Here is a 19,687-nt window from a genome sequence, read left to right on the forward strand (position 1 = left end):
GATAAATGGGAAATGGGTAGTTTTCTTGACAACTCTGGGGACTTAGTCAGGGTTGGGGAATGCATACTATGATCAAAAACCTCAAAAAATTGCAATTTTCATTTGAGGTCTCCTTTAAAATTATAATTGTTTTAAATTGCCAAAAGATTTCGTAAAATGTTCTTATTACAAAGCAAGAAAATATGTTTTTAGGCTTTTCTGAGTGATCAAATAATCAATCTTGATATGAATATTAATCTTGCACTATCAAACTTGTATGAAAGGGCCCATTACTGATACAAATGTTACTTATTAATTTGGATTATAGATTTTGAGTGTGTGCATTTTTCCCAAATGAAGATCTTATTTAATTGTAAAGAAATATAGTAATCTCCGTCGCCCCTGCTGTTGTACAAAATATAAATTTTGAATATTTTGGAGTAAAGCTCAGCCAGAGCCCACTTATTGCCCATTCTTAGTTTAGCCCATCTACTGCCCACCTACTTCCCAAGTGGGGCCTAACGAAGCCCACTCTAAGCCCAGTGGTCTTGTGGTAGAGTGGCCACTCTGAAACTGGGAGGTCATGGGTTCAATCCTCAGCCGGGTCATAGCAAAGACAATAAAAATGGGACCCATTTGCCTCCCTGCTTGATACTCAACATTAAGGGTTGGAATTGGAGGGTTAGATCACCAAATGATTCCCGAGCTCAGCCCCTGCTGCTGCTCACGGCTTCCTCAGGATATGGGTCAAATGGAGAGAACGAATTTCGCCCCACTTAGGTGGGTGTGACAATCAGTGGTACTTTAAGCCCATGCCCAGCCAAAGCCCAACTACCCCATGTTGTGCTTATATGGGCCCCAACTGTACGTGTTTACTGGGTGGCTTCGCCCAGCGTTTCTCATCAAAAACCACTGCTTCATATGTTGCTGTTTAGCTGCTACCCTGCTGGCTAGAGATCGCGCCAATGCTGGAGTGGCCCTAACTGGAGGACGAAGGCGGTCGAGATGAAGCTGCAACTCACGTTCCTGTATGAGGAGAGCTGGGGAGGCTCCGGTTGTGGCGTTGCTCTGTAGTGTAACAAAGTTCCCTTCCGCAGAAAAGGGAAGGCCGTCTGCAAGGTGTGCTCTCGGTCCATTTTTGAGGGTTTGATTAACCCTCTCCACACCACCATTGGCCTGAGGGTAACACAAGGCGGTTCCGATATGTTTTATTCCCCACTTCTCCATGAAAGCAGCAAAGTCAGCTGAGACGAACTGGGGCTCATTATCGGTCGTAACAACATCTGGCACGCCCCAATGTGCAAACCCTGGAGTGGAGCTCATACGCCACCAAATGTTCACCTGGATATGAGTCCAGTGGTTGGTAGGCCATGCCAGCGGTTAGAGAGGAGGGGGTGGGGAGTGGCCAGTTTCCCCACTGGCAAGGCACCGCTGTCCAGTCCTTGACGATGGCTTCCACATCACTGTCAATGCTTGGCCACCAGACCAGGCCCTTGCACAACACCCAGGTGTCCCTCGTGAACCAGATGCGGGGCCTCAAGGACAATGGGACCACAGTACAAAGCCCCTTGGCCACACAGACATCGTTCCAACATGAAAACATGCCCTTAAGATCCTCTAACGCCTCAGCAGGCCAGCCCTCTTGAATGAAGATGTGGAGCTGGGTCAGTGTAGGGTTAGGGTGGGCAAACTCGGTCCTCGGGGGCCGGAGTCCTGCAGGTTATGGAGTTTTCTCTCTAGCAACTCAAACTGATTCCAATCAACAGGATCGTTATCAGGCTTATGCAGAGCTTGCTGATGAGCTGATCATATACCAGCTGTGTTGGAGAAGGGAAACATCCAAATCCTACAGGACTCCAGCCCTCGAGGACCACCAGTGGTGTAACGTGTTCTGCAGATGCTGCCTGAAGGTACATGCAGTGAGACGACAGCTTGGAGGGGTGTGTGTAGCATGTGGATGAGACCCTGTTCCAAGGTGTCATGGTTGGTGTCCGGCGCAGAACCGGGGGTGGCACGGGATAGCAGGTCCGCCACCACATTTTCCTTGCCAGGTGTGAACTGAGTGGTGAAATCATACGCTTGCAGTCCACCGGTACAGCCGCAGCTGCTTATGTCCTGATCAAGTCGAAGCTAACAAGGCTGTGAGAGCTACGGAGCCCCTAAGGTGACATGGTAGGGGGGAAAAAATACTTTGTGTTCCCTCGCAAAAAAACTTTGTGTTCTCTTGCAAAGATTGCGTTCCCTTGCAAAAACGTTTGCGTTCCCTCGCAATGATGCAAGTAAATGAGAGGACTCTTTTTTTTTTAAAGTGAGTTGATGTAATTCCGGGTCATCTTACGTGTAACCAAAAGCGACGAGGATGGAGCATGTAAAAGCTTTCCCGAAGCGATGACGTTCCGTGTTGCTTTTGGTCACATGGAAGATGACCTGGAAGTACATCAACTCGTTTCAAAAAATTAGGTCCTCTCGCAAAAAACGTTTGCGTTATCTCGCAGTCTTTGCGAGAGAACACAAACATTTTTGCGAGGTAACGCAAATTATAATTTTTTTACCAACCATGTTACTTTAGGGGCTCTGTAGAGAGTCTAAAGTGCTGTCCAAAAATTTTATAAAATAAAATAAGACAACCCTGCTCTGCGGCTGATGGATATATGGCATGTTGAAAGTGCCTAGATCAGTTTGTGATCTTGAGGTTTAAACTTGGAAGACGTACGCATACGCCAGCCAAGGAGTTGCCGTGGAGCACCGCACATTCCCACGATAATTTCACTCTTGATAGACTACATCAAGCTCCATAGCAAAGATGCTTGTACAAGACTGTACAAGACTGCACAAGGCTTGTACAAGACTGTATGTACTAGCTAATTTCTGTCTTTGTTTGTGCCAATTTCTGCCAAAGTATAGGACATTCGATAAAACCATTACTATGACATTTGATAAATATTAACATACTTACATTTACATGTCTCCTGCGTGTTTTTTCCCCCTGGTGTTGCCATTGCTTCCGCCATTGCTTCCCGTGGTGTTGCCGAGGGGGCATGACGTGACTGTAGTAAGGGAGAACCTAGGGTGGTCAGCGTTTATCTTTGTGAAAAGGGACCTGCAGCTCTTGTCTGTAACCCTGCCCCTACAGTTTACAGAGAATTGGGAAACTCCTTTGTCTGCGTGAACGTGCAATCCTAAGGGGGAGGGACGAGATGAGGGGTAAGGGATTGGGCCTAAATGTTTATTCTGTAATGGCATTTGTGCAGGCGGGCAGGTGAAATTACTGTAGGCACGTTGTTGCACGGCGTAATGATGTAATGTGGCATGTGTCCACATTATGATTTGTTGTATAAGGCTTTTTCAACATAGGTGATCAATGAGAGAAGATTGTTGAAGTTCATTCACATGCTCTCTGCTTCACGTGCTTGTGACATCGGAACAAATCTGGAGCAAAACAAACAGTTATGTCGCCCAACATCGAGCATGCCATGGCGCTTGAGGAGTCAAAATGAACCACAAAGCTGTGTGTATCACTGTTTTCCCATATCTCCAGAATGTGCGGACTGTGTACGGTAGGTACCGACTTGACGTGTCGGTATGTAAACTTTCACGTTCAGTTCATATTCTACAAATACCAACTTTGGTGCAAAACAGTTCGTTCGTAAAGTTTTGGCTTAATTTTGTTCGTACACGAGCTTGATAGACAGCTGTTGTGGACCAGGTGCCACAACGAGAAGGGTCAAAAGAAGAATTGAGCCTTCTCCAGGCTATCAAAAGAGGAACCAATGCTGATGATTTTGGCCTCGTCAACAGCTGGAGACTTAAAAACCCAAATAAGAAGGAATTTTTCAAGAATTGATTTTTTTCTTACAAATAACTCTATTGCTGATAAAACTGTTGCAAAAATACATCCTATTATTATCAGCGACCATGCACCAGTCTCCCTTTCCCTACAAATTGATTATACCTTTAAACCACCACCGACATGGCGTTTTAACATCTCACTGCTAAACGACGCAGAGTTTGACAAAATTATAAGAAAAGAGTGGGCAGACTTTTTGGAAATAAATGACTCTCCAGACCTATCTCCATATCTTCTCTGGAAAGCTGGGAAAGCAGTAATTAGAGGTCAAATGATATCATATTCATCTTGTAAAAAAAAAACAGGATCAAAAATGAGAAAAAGACTAGGAAGGTCAAATTAAACAACTGACGGATGAGTGAGTACGCGATAAACCCAAAAAAACAAATATGGACTGACTTACAAAATAAAAAAATACAGTTAGACAATATGTTATCTAAAAAGACAAAGTTTATAATACAACAATTGAGATACAACAACTTTGAATATAATAACAAATCAGGTACATTTCTTGCAAACCAACTTCAACGCAATCAGGAAAAATCTCTTACCAGAAGAAATTAATCACATTTTTTATAACTATTATCGCAACCTATACTCAGAAACTAACAAGCCTAACCCTGAGCATATTGAGGCATTCCTCAGTAGCTTAAATATACCTCAGTTAACTACTGAATATAAAGATATGTTAGATGCGCCACTTACTATAAACGAGCTGTACAGTGCTCTAGATAGTATGCCTAATGACAGAGCACCTGGCCCGGATGGTTATCGGCTACATTTTTTAAGCCCCTTTGGCTAATGCTTGCTCCATTATTCTTAAGAGTAGTAACATAAATTAAAACTAATAGTTACATACGCCCACACATGAATACAGCAGCAATTAAACTTTTATTAAAGCCAATAAAAGACCCCACCCTTCCATCAAGTTACCGTCCAATTTCACTAATTAACACTGATATTAAAATTATCGCTAAGGCTTTCGCATCTAGACTCGAAACAGTAATCTCGACAATCATTCATAGCGACCAAACAGGCTTTATTAAAGGTCATCACTCTACTAATAATATTAGGAGGCTCTTTAACCTTATTAGCATGTCACAGCGGCATGATAAAAAGGAAGTTATTATATCGATGGATGCAGAAAAAGCTTTCGACAAAATTAACTGGTCCTTCCTCTTTGCTGTTTTAAATAAATTTGGCTTTGGGAAGTCATTTATTCACTGGGTGTCAGTATTATATGATTCTCCTAAAGCTACAGTTACTACTAATGGGGTTATATCTCAGAGTTTTACTCTACAGAGAGGCACAAGACAGGGATGCCCATTGTCCCATTTATTAATTGCAATATTTATTGAGCCGCTTATTAGCTATACGCCAGGAAAGAAGGATTCAAGGAATTCACTCTGGGGTAACAGAACACAAAATTAATCTATATGCCGATGATATTTTACTTTATTTAGAAAAGCCTGCTATTTCATTAAGGGAAGTATTTAACTTAATAACTAAAATATTAACTGGACTAAATCAACACTACTACCTATTACAGAAAATTCATGGAACCCTGCAAGCTAGGACCCACACTACCCATTTCCTATCGGTAACTTAAAATACTTAGGCATAAAAATCTCACCTAAATTAACTGATTTAATTCATTTAAACTTTACTCCACTTCTGGATAACATTTATAGTAACTTGGAGCGCTGGAATAATCTTCCCATTTCTCTAATAGGACGAATAGCCACCATTAAAATGAAAGTTTTATCCAAAATAAACTATTTTTTCTCAATGATTCCATTTAAACGTCTAACTGGTTCCAGTTGTTGGACTCGGCCGTTACAAAATTTTACTGGAATAAAAAAAAAAAGCAAAGATTAGTCTATCTACTCTTCAGAAAAGTAAATCCAAAGGAGGTCTAGAGGCACCAAATTTTTGCACTACTATATAGCTAACCAGCTATAATATATCATTCTATGGGCACAACCCAACAGAGATACTAACTGTTGGCTGGAACTAAAACAGAAGGATTGTAATAACCTCAGACTTTTAGATTGACTCTTTATTACAACATCGATTAAGCGACACAATTGTTTTAAAAACCCAATGATTTCCGCCACCCTGACTGCCTGGTGGAAGGCACTAGAAATTACAAAAGCCCAAGTGGAGCCCTGCGGGCTTTCTCCCCTATGGCATAACCCCGACTTTCAACTTAACAACCAATCGTTTTATTTAGGTGTGTGGGAGCAGAAAGGAATTACACATCTCCACCATCTTTTCTCAGATAATATGTTTATATCGGATACATCCTTGCTCCAAAAATACAAAATAAAAAACATAATTTTTGGTAATTTTAATTTTCATAATTTGAGGTAAAATTATATCATATTCATCTTATAAAAAGAAACAGGATCAAAAATTAGAAAAAGACTTGGAAGATAAAATTAAACAACTGACGGATGAGTACGCAATAAACCCAAATAACCAAATATGGACTGACTTACAAAATACAAAGTTAGACGATATGCTAACTAAAAAGACAGAGTTTATAATACAACAATTGAGATACAACAACTTTGAATATAATAACAAATCAGGTAAATTTCTTGCAAACCAACTTCAACGCAATCGGGAAAAATCTCTTATAACGTCTATTAAAGGGACAACTGGTGAATGCACACAATCACCAAAATAAATTAATCAAATTTGTTATAACTATTATCGCAACCTATATTCAAAAACTAACAAGCCTAACCCTGAGCATATTGAGGCATTCCTCAGTAGCTTAAATATACCTCAGTTAACTACTGAATATAAAGATATGTTAGATGCGCCACTTACTATAAACGAGCTGTACAGTGCTCTAGATAGTATGCCTAATGACAGAGCACCTGGCCCGGATGGTTATCGGCTACATTTTTTAAGCCCTTTTGGCTAATGCTTGCTCCATTATTCTTAAGAGTAGTAACATAAATTAAAACTAATGGTTACATACGCCCACACATGAATGAATACAGCAGCAATTAAACTTTTATTAAAGCCAGAAAAAGACCCCACCCTTCCATCAAGTTACCGTCCGATTTCACTAATTAACACTGATATTAAAATGATCACTAAGGCTTTCACATCTAGACAAGAAACAGTAATCCCAACAATCATTCATAGCGACCAAACAGGCTTTATTAAAGATCGTCACTCTACTAATAATATTAGGAGGCTCTTTAACCTTATTAGTGTCATGTTTTGGGCTCTGTTTTCCTTGTGTGTCTCCCTTGGTCTTGTTTAAGTGTGATCCTGCCCTTCCTCATGTGATCCAATCAGTGCCCTCAGCCACTTGTGTCTTGCCCCAGGTGTGTCTTGTTGTGTCGTTAGTGTCTGTGTATTTAGTCTGCTGTCTCCCCTCTGTCTGTGTCGGTTCATAGTTTTTCCCCATGTGATGCTGCCCGTTTTTGCCTTGGATTTTTCCCCCATGTCATGCTGCCCGTTTTGCCTTGTTGTTTTGGTTTCCCTGGTAATTTGGAAGCTCGCTTTTGTTTTATAGAAATTAAAATCTTTTTTTTTTTTTTTTGGCTCAATCAACTGCATCCTTGCCTGGCTATTTTTTCTCCCTGCGACTGGGTCCTCCACCAAACCACACCCTTCTTGACAGAATGAACCGACCTCGATCAGACCCAGCGGGAAGCTCCCGTTGCCGACCGGCACGCCGTCTGTCGGCTCGAAAGCACCGTCAGCCTGCCACCCAATCCCATTCCCTCCATGTAAGTTCTTTTTCTCTGGCTGGTTCCGCCTTGTCCTCTGTTCCCCATTCATCCGATCTCCTTAGTTCACTTAAGTCCCTGCCCTATGACACCATTTTGTCACCCCATTGTTTCATAGACAAAGACTTCAACGATGATGATGATGATGAAGAAGGCTGTTTTTTGGTTAATGCACTTACAGATTCCAGTTCCGATTTAGACACCGATTTGGATTTTTTCACCAGCATAGACCCTTACATGTTTTCGTCACGTTTTTTGTTTGCGGATTATTTTAACACCGGGTCATGTCACCCCCCCGTCACCTCGGTCCCCGCCAAGTTCATCACTCCGGTCCCCATCTTGTGCACCTCATAGCCCCACATTACCGCCACGTCAAGACTTAGTCCCCACTTCACCTGGTTCCTTACCCAATCCCGTTTCTTCTCGTCACGTTCCTTCAGTCTCTGTATCCTCGGTTTCTAGTATCCCTGCTGCTCCTCACTCCCCATGGTGGCAGGCTGATGTGGCCCCAGTTACTGCTCTCAAGTCAGCTTCAGCCACGCCACCTCAAGCCATGTTCACCCAGCTACCGCCAAGCACCGCCAAGCACATGTCCCCGAACCACGTCTGCCGCAGTTCCAAGTCCACTAACCACGTCTGCCGCAGTTCCAAGTCCCCGAGCCACGTCTGCCGCAGTTCCAAGTCCCCGAGCCACGTCTGCCGCAGTTCCAAGTCCCCGAGCCACGTCTGCCGCAGTTCCAAGTCCCCGAGCCACGTCTGCCGCAGTTCCAAGTCCCCGAGCCACGTCTGCCGCAGTTCCAAGTCCCCGAGCCACGTCTGCCGCAGTTTCAAGTCCCCGAGCCACGTCTGCCGCCGCAGTTTCAAGTCCCCGAGCCACGTCTGCCGCCGCAGTTTCAAGTCCCCGAGCCACGTCTGCCGCCGCAGTTTCAAGTCCCCGAGCCACGTCTGCCGCCGCAGTTTCAAGTCCCCGAGCCACGTCTGCCGCCGCAGTTTCAAGTCCCCGAGCCACGTCTGCCGCCGCAGTTTCAAGTCCCCGAGCCACGTCTGCCGCCGCAGTTTCAAGTCCCCGAGCCACGTCTGCCGCCGCAGTTTCAAGTCCCCGAGCCACGTCTGCCGCCGCAGTTTCAAGTCCCCGAGCCACGTCTGCCGCCGCAGTTTCAAGTCCCCGAGCCACGTCTGCCGCCGCAGTTTCAAGTCCCCGAGCCACGTCTGCCGCCGCAGTTTCAAGTCCCCGAGCCACGTCTGCCGCCGCAGTTTCAAGTCCCCGAGCCACGTCTGCCGCCGCAGTTTCAAGTCCCCGAGCCACGTCTGCCGCCGCAGTTTCAAGTCCCCGAGCCACGTCTGCCGCCGCAGTTTCAGGTCCCCGAGCCACGTCTGCCGCCGCAGTTTCAGGTCCCCGAGCCACGTCTGCCGCCGCAGTTTCAGGTCCCCGAGCCACGTCTGCCGCCGCAGTTTCAGGTCCCCGAGCCACGTCTGCCGCCGCAGTTTCAGGTCCCCGAGCCACGTCTGCCGCCGCAGTTTCAGGTCCCCGAGCCACGTCTGCCGCCGCAGTTTCAGGTCCCCGAGCCACGTCTGCCGCCGCAGTTTCAGGTCCCCGAGCCACGTCTGCCGCCGCAGTTTCAGGTCCCCGAGCCACGTCTGCCGCCGCAGTTTCAGGTCCCCGAGCCACGTCTGCCGCCGCAGTTTCAGGTCCCCGAGCCAGGGCAGCCGCCGCAGCCCCAGGTCCCCGAGCCAGGGCAGCCGCCGCAGCCCCAGGTCCCCGAGCCAGGGCAGCCGCCGCAGCCCCAGGTCCCCGAGCCAGGGCAGCCGCCGCAGCCCCAGGTCCCCGAGCCAGGGCAGCCGCCGCAGCCCCAGGTCCCCGAGCCAGGGCAGCCGCCGCAGCCCCAGGTCCCCGAGCCAGGGCAGCCGCCGCAGCCCCAGGTCCCCGAGCCAGGGCAGCCGCCGCAGCCCCAGGTCCCCGAGCCAGGGCAGCCGCCGCAGCCCCAGGTCCCCGAGCCAGGGCAGCCGCCGCAGCCCCAGGTCCCCGAGCCAGGGCAGCCGCCGCAGCCCCAGGTCCCCGAGCCAGGGCAGCCGCCGCAGCCCCAGGTCCCCGAGCCAGGGCAGCCGCCGCAGCCCCAGGTCCCCGAGCCAGGGCAGCCGCCGCAGCCCCAGGTCCCCGAGCCAGGGCAGCCGCCGCAGCCCCAGGTCCCCGAGCCAGGGCAGCCGCCGCAGCCCCAGGTCCCCGAGCCAGGGCAGCCGCCGCAGCCCCAGGTCCCCGAGCCAGGGCAGCCGCCGCAGCCCCAGGTCCCCGAGCCAGGGCAGCCGCCGCAGCCCCAGGTCCCCGAGCCAGGGCAGCCGCCGCAGCCTGATGAGTTATTAACATTGTTTTTTCAGTTTTAAATTATATTTTAGTCGTTTTAGATTTAGTTAACTCAGTATGGCTAAATGAATAGCATTTTTATGTGTCTCACACTCCTGAGAAAATAAGGGAGTGTATGGGTCTGGTATCTGTCTCTTCCGAAGGAGACGGGCCGATGTGTGATTGTTTTTCTCTAATCTGATTTATAGCTATGGGAACTTGCTGAACTTGCAGAAGGGAGGAGAGAGGGATTTTCTTGTATTCATTTAGTTGTAACCAGGTGTGTTGTGGGCTGACCTTTTTCTGAACCCTCTTTGTGAATAAATAACGATGTGAGCCAAGAGGAAGGGGACATTTGAACAGAGCATCGCTTGGATGGTTTGTCTATGTGGACCAGAAGCTTCTGGTAATTAAAACCTTTGCAAAGGAACTTCTTCAACAGAATCTCACCATTCAGTTAATTGAACACGCAATGAGTACAATACTTAATATTGTATACTCTAACAAATGGTGACCGCCGACGCTGAATTATAACGAATGGTCTCCTCCGTTGAACCAAACGGATGGTGTTATTTTGACGTGGAACAAGCTGCGGCGTTCAAGGACGGGCGGAACTTCTAGGCCTAAATAAATAAAGTACGCTAAGTGGAGACTGTTATCCACGTAGAAGAGGTTTTGTCTGTCTGGTCCGCTGCAGCTGGTTTTTTCGTCTTCCAAATTATCTAAAATTCAAAAGAGATCTGTGTGAACGAGTATAGTTTGATGTCGTTCTATTGTGAGTTGTGATAATTCCGACGATATTGAACTAAACACGTCGTTCATGGCTCTTATTGAAAAAGTCCTATTTACACGTAATATGTTTTTTGAAAAAGCGCCTGTTTGAAATTGAACAGAAAGGGGTCCAGGTTGATTACAGCGATGATTGGATTTTTGTATCACTGTATTTGCAATCAAGAGATTACGTGAAAGATTTTATTTCAGTTTTGGCGTTCCTACTTTTGTAGTTTTGGGGTCAGGATTACCGTATGAATTCCTTTTGTTCTACGGTTGGATTCGATGGTACGTGACATTTTATTTTGAAAATGAGCGCCTTGCAGAAATTTTGCAATGTATGGAGAACAGTTTAGCTCAGCGGGATTGGGTAACCGCTGTGTATAAACGAGAGGTCACGTAATTCTTATGTCTGTCTGTGTGTGGCCATATGTGTTAACATATTGAACTATTAATACTAAAAGTGAGACGTCACTGTATTAAAACCGAATGTATACATCAAAAACTATAAACAAAATGGAGGCGATTTCGACCCGGATACAGAATGGTTTGTCCTGAATGCGCTTCCGGTTCAGCGAAAAATAAAAGCGTCGATGAACAATGAAAAAACGAACTATGGATCGATTGTATACAAAGCTTTCGCTGGACAAAATGGTATGTCAGACTTTTGTATTTTCTTTGTTGGTAATGGAAAAAGGCTGAATTTGATGCTAAAATGACTCCAGCATTTGTGGAGCAGTTTACGGATGGGTTGTTCAAAGTTACCCGTTTACTGAAATCACCGTATAAAACTGCAGTTTGAATGCTATAAGATTTGTAGACAACGAATTGAAGAAATAACACCGTTTATTTTTTTTATAATGACTGAAGAGTGTGTGCGTATGCATTTGAGTGTGTGACCTAGCGTTTTAAAAAAAAAAGGTGGGGGTTTGTAAGTGAGAAGTGTGCATATGGGGATTTTGTTTGTTTTTCTTTAATATTTTAACTAAGTTTGGTGTTGTTTTGTGTGAGATGATACTGTTGTGATAGTGGCGTTTGTTTTATTAATGGGAATATGATAAAATAGGTTTTGCGATTTATAATGTTAAGATTCCTCCCCCCCCCCTTCCCCCGTTTCTAGGTTAGAAAAAAGGTGGGGGCTGAGCTGTGCGCTGTGAGCATAATGTGTCCTCGTAATGGGATTCTTTTTTTTTTTTTTTGTCAAAATGGTAAGAGAGGAATGATAAACAATATAAAATAAGTAATAGTATTTGAAAGATATTGTTGAGTTTTTGAAAAAAGAATATTAAATTAGTGTTTTATTTTTATTTTTTATTTTTTTTATTTTATTTTTTTTTTAAGTGACTGAGCTAATAAATCTTTACACTTTAATGATTGATGACGATGGTTAATTTGTTAACTTTCCCTTTTCGGGACAAATGAATAAAGAGTAATGATAAAATAATGGCATTTTGTTTGAGAGTTGATATAATTATGCCTACATCTTTATAGCTGTGGCTGGAAGTAAGATAGTTGAATAAGGAGTTATGAATGTTTTTGGAATTGACATGTTGATAATGATTTTTAATATTTGTTTTTTTTTTTTCTGAGTGTGTCATTTCAGAAACTGATGTTTGAGTTCCAAGGCAGATGAGGGTTTGATGGCCTTCACTGATTACAAACTGTGAACGGGATGCGCCCCAGCTGCTGATACGTTGTATGGCTAATAGCTATTTGAAGGGGTATTGAAAAAAAAAAAAAAAAAAAATGAGGCTGTGTTTTTTACGAAACTATTTTGAGAAAGCAGGGAGTGAACTGTCTTGCTATGATCCCATATCCTCAGTCTGGCATTTTTAGAGCATTGTATCAACGAGTGTGCATTTTTTGATCAGGTGAGCTCTCAGAAAGACTGTGTGTCATCGGATCCACATTGCAGACAGCGTCTGAATGGATGTGGCAGAGATCAAAGGTCAAAAGCCGCAGCGCAACGGTCTTCTCGTCCTGTGCCTAAGAAAAACATGATGTTCAAATTCCTCAATGCCCAGTGACTGTGTATACGCCTCATTCTAGTGACTTCTCCCCTATGGCTGTTTTGCATCCAGAGGAAATCTAAATGCCTGCTCTGAACATTGCTGCCACAGCAGCCGCCATGCTGGCCAGGACTGAACATTGACAACAGCTGCCGTCCTGCCTTTTGCTGGGGGTCTGGACAAAGAAAGTTGGTGGTCGGAATGAGATGTGATCCATTCAGTAAAATGCTACATAGTGATATGCAAGGCATTTTTAATGTGTTGAGTGGGGAACTGTGATCTATAGCAAGATATTTCAGGAAATTGAAAACGACATATGTAAATTTGAAATGAGGGATTGAGAAAATTTATTTCAATCTATAGCCTACTAAATTTTTGCCTATATTTTTGGGAGAATCAGTTTCTGAATTGGTACAATGGGAATTTTCTTGGGCAATCATTCCTTTGATCAGTCACATTTTGGGCAGAATAATCCCAGGTGACAAATCGAAGAATTTGGGTAGTCTACCCCAAATTCTTAAAGAAGAGACGAACTATTGCGACACTCTTTTCATTAAAAAAAAAAGACCTTCAAAGAACTTCATCACAAGATGGCTTCAAAGAACACATATTCGTCTGCCGATATATTGCGACACTTTTTAATGAACAACATTTTATGTTAAGCCTCACATATGCTATGCTTATTCCACTAAAAATCTTTTAAATGTATCAAATTGTTTTTTAATGTCATATGATTGCTAAACTACCTCCTCTTCTGCTAAAGGGATGTTTTAAGGATAATTATTTTTATCACATAACCATTGAAAAAAAAAATGTTTTAATGTGTTGAGCTCTCAAGAGCTCAAATGAGGGAATGATGAGTTATTAACATTGTTTTTTCAGTTTTAAATTATATTTTAGTCGTTTTAGATTTAGTTAACTCAGTATGGCTAAATGAATAGCTTTTTTATGTGTCTCACACTCCTGAGAAAATAAGGGAGTGTATGGGTCTGGTATCTGTCTCTTCCGAAGGAGACGGGCCGATGTGTGATTGTTTTTCTCTAATCTGATTTATAGCTATGGGAACTTGCTGAACTTGCAGAAGGGAGGAGAGAGGGATTTTCTTGTATTCATTTAGTTGTAACCAGGTGTGTTGTGGGCTGACCTTTTTCTGAACCCTCTTTGTGAATAAATAACGATGTGAGCCAAGAGGAAGGGGACATTTGAACAGAGCATCGCTTGGATGGTTTGTCTATGTGGACCAGAAGCTTCTGGTAATTAAAACCTTTGCAAAGGAACTTCTTCAACAGAATCTCACCATTCAGTTAATTGAACACGCAATGAGTACAATACTTAATATTGTATACTCTAACAAGCCCCAGGTCCCCGAGCCAGGGCAGCCGCCGCAGCCCCAGGTCCCCGAGCCAGGGCAGCCTCAAGCCTCCTTGCCACGTCTGCCACGGCAGCCTCAAGCCTCCTTGCCTCGGTCGCTCTCGTGCAAAGTCCCTTCACCTCTTCCATGGAGGTTTCAAGTCCTTGAGTGTGGACAGGAGGTGCACGTCCCACTGCCGTCTTCTCCTTGTCTGGCGGCGCACGTTGTGGTTGCCCTTTGCTCCAGTGTGGCGTTCGGGGCGCCCTCCAGACCGGCACCGCCGGGCTCCCCTCGTCTGGTGTCCGGGACGCCCCCCGGAGTGGCCTTGATGGGTGTGCCAGGTTCCCGCCGCCGTGCCCCCCTTCGCCCGCCCTGTTTTTGGACTTTTTTGTGTTAGGGACGTCTGGGAGCCGTCCCTTGAGGGAGGGGTTCTGTCATGTTTTGGGTTCTGTTTTCCTTGTGTGTATCCCTTGGTCTTGTTTAAGTGTGATCCTGCCCTTCCTCTTGTGATCCAATCAGTGCCCTCAGCCACTTGTGTCTTGTTGTGTCGTTAGTGTCTGTGTATTTAGTCTGCTGTCTCCCCTCTGTCTGTGTCGGTTCATAGTTTTTCCCCATGTGATGCTGCCTGTTTTTGCCTTGTTGTTTTGGTTTCCCTGGTAATTTGGAAGCTCGCTTTTGTTTTATAGAAATTAAAATATTTTTTCTTTTTTCTTTTTTTTGCTCAATCAACTGCATCCTTGCCTGGCTATTTAAAAAGGTAGTTATTATATCATTGGATGCAGAAAAAGCTTTCGACAAAGTTAACTGGTTCTTCTCCTCTGCTGTTTTAAATAAATTTGGCTTTGGGAAGTCATTTATTCACTGGGTATTATATGATTCTCCTAAAGCTACAGTTACTACTAATAGGATTATATCTCAGAGTTTTACTCTACAGAGAGGCACAAGACAGGGATGCCCACTGTCCCCTTTATTATTTGCAATATTTATTGAACCGCTTGCATTAGCCATACGCCAGGAAAGAAGGATTCAAGGAATTCACTCTAGGGTAAACAGAACATAAAATTAATCTATATGCCGATGATATTTTACTTTATTTAGAAAAGCCTGCTATTTCGTTAGGGGAAGTATTGAACTTAATAACTAAATTCTCACAGTTATCAGATTATTCTATTAACTGGACAAAATCAACACTTCTACCTATATAATCTTCCTATTTCTCTAATAGGACGAATAGCCACGATTAAAATGAAAGTTTTACCCAAAATAATCTAGTTTTTCTCAATTATTCCATTTAAACCTAAAGAGGTTCATTTCCTCTTTTTTTTTCCTTTTTTTTCCCCCTGGGAGCTCAGTATCGTTCATTTTGTAATCTTACTGATTTGACATGTCATCATCGCTTTTTCTTTTTTCTCTTTTTCTTTTTTTGTGTGTGTATATGTGCGTGCGTGGAGACGACAACAAGGGCAAGGGACGGCGGTAGAACAGCAGAGAGAGGGGGGAGGAGGAGGACGGGTGACGAGGGAGAAGGGACCGGGAGGCGGAGGATGGGCGGGGAGAGGCGAGGAGGGAGAGGTGGCAAGGAGAAGGGAGAAGGAAGGAGGAGGAGAGAGGGAACCACGAGGCACCCTGGAGGCCCACCCGCCCCGAACCGCGTTGCCGGGCACAGAGCGACGGACCGCGCGGGGGCGGTGACGCCCCGGACACCAGGGAGAGCACCGCAACGCAGCACCCCCCAAGAGACCAAGGGAATGGCCAAGACGCAGCCGTCACCCAGCAGCCAACAGGGGGGCAGAGCCGCCCACACTCAACCAGCGGGGACAGCACCTATTAAGTTAACCCACTGGCATGCATTGATTGAGAATATTAACCCTTAGTGCCCATTGCAAGTGTTTTTTATTTTGTATTTTTGATATAAACATATCTGAGAAAAGATGGTGGAGATGTGTAATTCCTTTCTGCTCTCACACACCTAAATAAAATGATTGGTTGTTAAGTTGAAAGTCGGGGTTATGCCATATGGGAGAAAGCCCGCAGGGCTCAAATTGTTTTTTTTCTTCTTATTTTTTTTCACCGAGAGAGCTCAGTATTGTTCATTCGGTAATTTTACCGATTTGACATGTCATCATCATTGCTCTCTCGCTTTATTTATTTATTTTGTATTTTGTATGTGTGTGTGTGTGTGTGTATTCATTAGTTCACCTAAAACCTATTAAAAATCCCATACCGTTCACCTAAACCGAATACTTCAGAATCCAGCTAGAGTTGTGAGGTTGTCAGGAGACCTGAGGAAGGATCAAAGAAAAGACAGGAAAGTGAAATCCAGCATCGACCAGGCATTACCTACTACCCACCAGGTTACCAATCAGAGTCTTTCACCAACCCCAGAAACATCTAAATTCCAACAAATTAGGGAGACCTCAAGAGACCAAGAGAGAGACTAAGGAAAGGAAGGAAGGACGGATGAAGCAAAAGGAGATCCACAGACACCAGCCTCCACCGATTCAACGACCAGAGGAAGAAGCAGATTGTGTTTGAGTTTCGATAGATGCTAGTGTGGTGGATCTGGCATGCATGAAAACCTCCACCAAAGAGGGGAGCCGTCGACCCTGGTCAGGACAGAGCAAGCACAACCCCCCCAGGGCCCCCCAGGCAATGGCAGCGCCAAGGGACAACCCCCGGAACCCGCAGGGGCCACCGGCCGGAGAGCAAACCCAGGAGCCAGGAGCGTCCCCCACCCCAACACGACCCGCACCCCCAACCCAACGCAGCAGGACGGGGCATGGCAGGCCCGCCAGGCACCCCACCGGCCCACAGCCCCCGCACCCCCCACAATGAGAGTCCCATTTTCTTCATCATATATTGAGTAATGTATGTTCTATGAATAATTTTATATTGGATAAGTTGTAAATTTGTGTGTTTTGTCATTTTAAATACGTTTTCACAAACTTGAATCCAAAAGTCAGATTCCGGAGCTATAGACAAGTCTGTCTCCCATTTCGAGATGGGTAAAGACATTTTATCAGTATACGAAAGTATTTTATATATTTTTGAGAGGTTTTTTGTTGTTGCCGGAGAAAGCTTAGTAATATCTATAGCGAAAACAGGCGGTTTGAGCATACCCCGAAGTGTTGGAATTTGTTTCTTTATCATACTTTTAACTTGCAGATAATGTAAAAAAAAAAAAATAATAAGTTTTTTATTTTGTATTTTTGGAGCAAGGATGTATATGATATAAACATATTATCTGAGAAAAGATGGTGGAGATGTGTAATTCCTTTCTGCTCCTACACACCTAAATAAAACAATTGGTTGTTAAGTTGAAAGTCGGGGTTATGCCATAGGGGAGAAAGCCCGCAGGGCTCCACTTGGGCTTTTGTAATTTCTAGTGCCTTCCACCAGGCAGTCAGGGTGGCGGAAATCATTGGGTTTTTAAAACAATTGTCGCTTAATCGATGTTGTAATGAAGAGTAAATCTCGAAGTCTGAGGTTATTACAATCCTTCTGTACTAATTCCAGCCAACATTTAGTATTTCTGTTGGGTTGTGCCCATAGAATGATATATTGTAGCTGGTTAGCTATATAGTAGTGCATAAAATTTGGTGCCTCTAGACCTCTTTTGGATTTACTTTTCTGTAGAGTAGACTAATCTTTGCTTTTTTTTTATTCCAGTAACATTTTGTAACGGCCGAGTCCAACAACTGCAACCAGTTAGCCGTAGGTTTAAATGGAATCATTGAGAAAAAATTGTTTATTTTGGGTAAAACTTACATTTTAATGGTGGCTATTAGTCCTATTGGAGAAATGGGAAGATTTCCTCTTTTCTTCTCGTGTGGCGTTTGGATACGACACAACTTCGAAGATTGAAGGTACTGTATTCTCTTTGACCTCGCCGCTGGTAGCCTTGTGACCGTGTTGGTCGGAGCTGCGTGGTTCGCCCTCTAAAGGCTGCAGCGACGGTGTTTGTTTGGATTTTTTGTTTGACGCCATTGCAGTGTGCCTTTTTTGTTTGGGACCATCTGGTCATATACTCTAACCCCCCGTAATGTAGGGTTATTGACTCCTGTTTGTCCGTTTTGCCACCAGTTACCGCGTTTACTGCGGTGTACTTTATTTTTTGTGCGGTTAGCCTCGCGTTAGCGCCCTAGCTACCACGTCTTGGAGTTTTCCCTTTTGCCTCCGCTAGCCTTGAGCAGCGTTAGCGCTCTTTCTCCCGGCTTGTTGCTGCCTGTTTTTTTCCGATGGAGTTACCGGTTGGTTGTTGCACTTTTTCCTTTGCCTTTGCTTGTGAAGGCGGCATCCATGTCCCCGCTCCCATCTTACGGCGTTGCACTTCTCACTCGATCGATTGGCTGTTCAGCTTCCTTTTGTGCATGTCCCGCACCTGCTGTGCAGGTGGCGTCTGCACCCCTTCTCTCAGCTTGGCGCAGCTTTGCTTGCCATCGCGTACCTTCTTGCTATTGTGCGTGTACGACTACTAGCGCTTGTCTCGCGTTTGCTGTGTCGGTGGCGTCCGCGCCCCTTCTCTCAGCTTATCGCTACTTTACCGACTTGTTGCCTGCCCCAACCCGCGCGTCGGCTGCTCGGTTTGCGTCTGCTGTGCAGGTGGCGTCCGCGCCCCCTTCTCTCAACTTGCTGCTGTTCACTACCGGGACTCCTTTGCATTCGCGATGGAGGGCTCCCATTGCTGTGTGGACTGTGGCGCCCTCTTTGAGGCCTCCGATGTCCTCGATGGTCGCTGCCCAAGATGCCTCGTTTCGGATCGCGTTGGAGAGACTCAGTCCGGCAATCCTCATGTGGAGGACCCCAGCCCCCTGGGTCGGAAACATTCAGTGCTTGAAGCACCGCCATCTGGCGGTCGGCCGGGACTCATAGAACCGCAGCCAAATTGTGTTTATCCCAGTGTGTAACCTTAAGATGGCGCAGAACACACGGGTTTTGCCCCAAATTCAAGCTTTCAACAAACATGCACTAAAATGTCAAAATAATGACCAGGACATGTAGATAGCAGTTGTTTACACCAGTTTATACAGTTAATCAGCAAAAAAAGTTGATTTAGTGTTGAGTTACTCTTTAAATCCACCAATGGTGACACTGTGTGACCTCGCAGCCGCCAAAGAGGGAAAAATTATTGATTATGATTGAAAGGCACCTTTAATTTTAAAAAAATATTTAAAAAACAAACAAAAACCACAAGACAAAAAGTGTAAATAATTGGGGGGCAACCCCCTACCCCACCAAACAGAAAAAATACTAATAGGTGAATCCGCGGGTGCTGAACTGACATATGCGGGCGTCCACTGTATTGGGCTTCAAACTTAATTTGCGTCTGAGATTAAGAAAGTGAAATGTACTTTAATTCAAGTAACTTAATGTAGATGTGATATAAACTTGTATGCAAGTATGCACAGCGGAGTTCAAGAAGATAAAAAAAATAAAATAAATAACCCCCCCCCCCCCGCAAGCTATTAACAGTGGATGATGGTATTTTGATTGATCCCATGATGACAGTAGAGACGTTGCTAAAAACTGTTGACTAAGCAAGACACTATATTGGTATGGAGTCTGTAGTTTCTTGTTTTCCCTGTTTACTGTGCTTGTGTGTGGCAAAACCTGGTGCCAAGCTCCCAATTTAATTTT

The sequence above is a fragment of the Leptonotus elevatus genome, chromosome 3 (genome assembly GCF_054856555.1).
Source record: "Leptonotus elevatus isolate MCC_2025b chromosome 3, RoL_Lele_1.0, whole genome shotgun sequence".
NCBI lineage: Eukaryota > Metazoa > Chordata > Actinopteri > Syngnathiformes > Syngnathidae > Leptonotus > Leptonotus elevatus.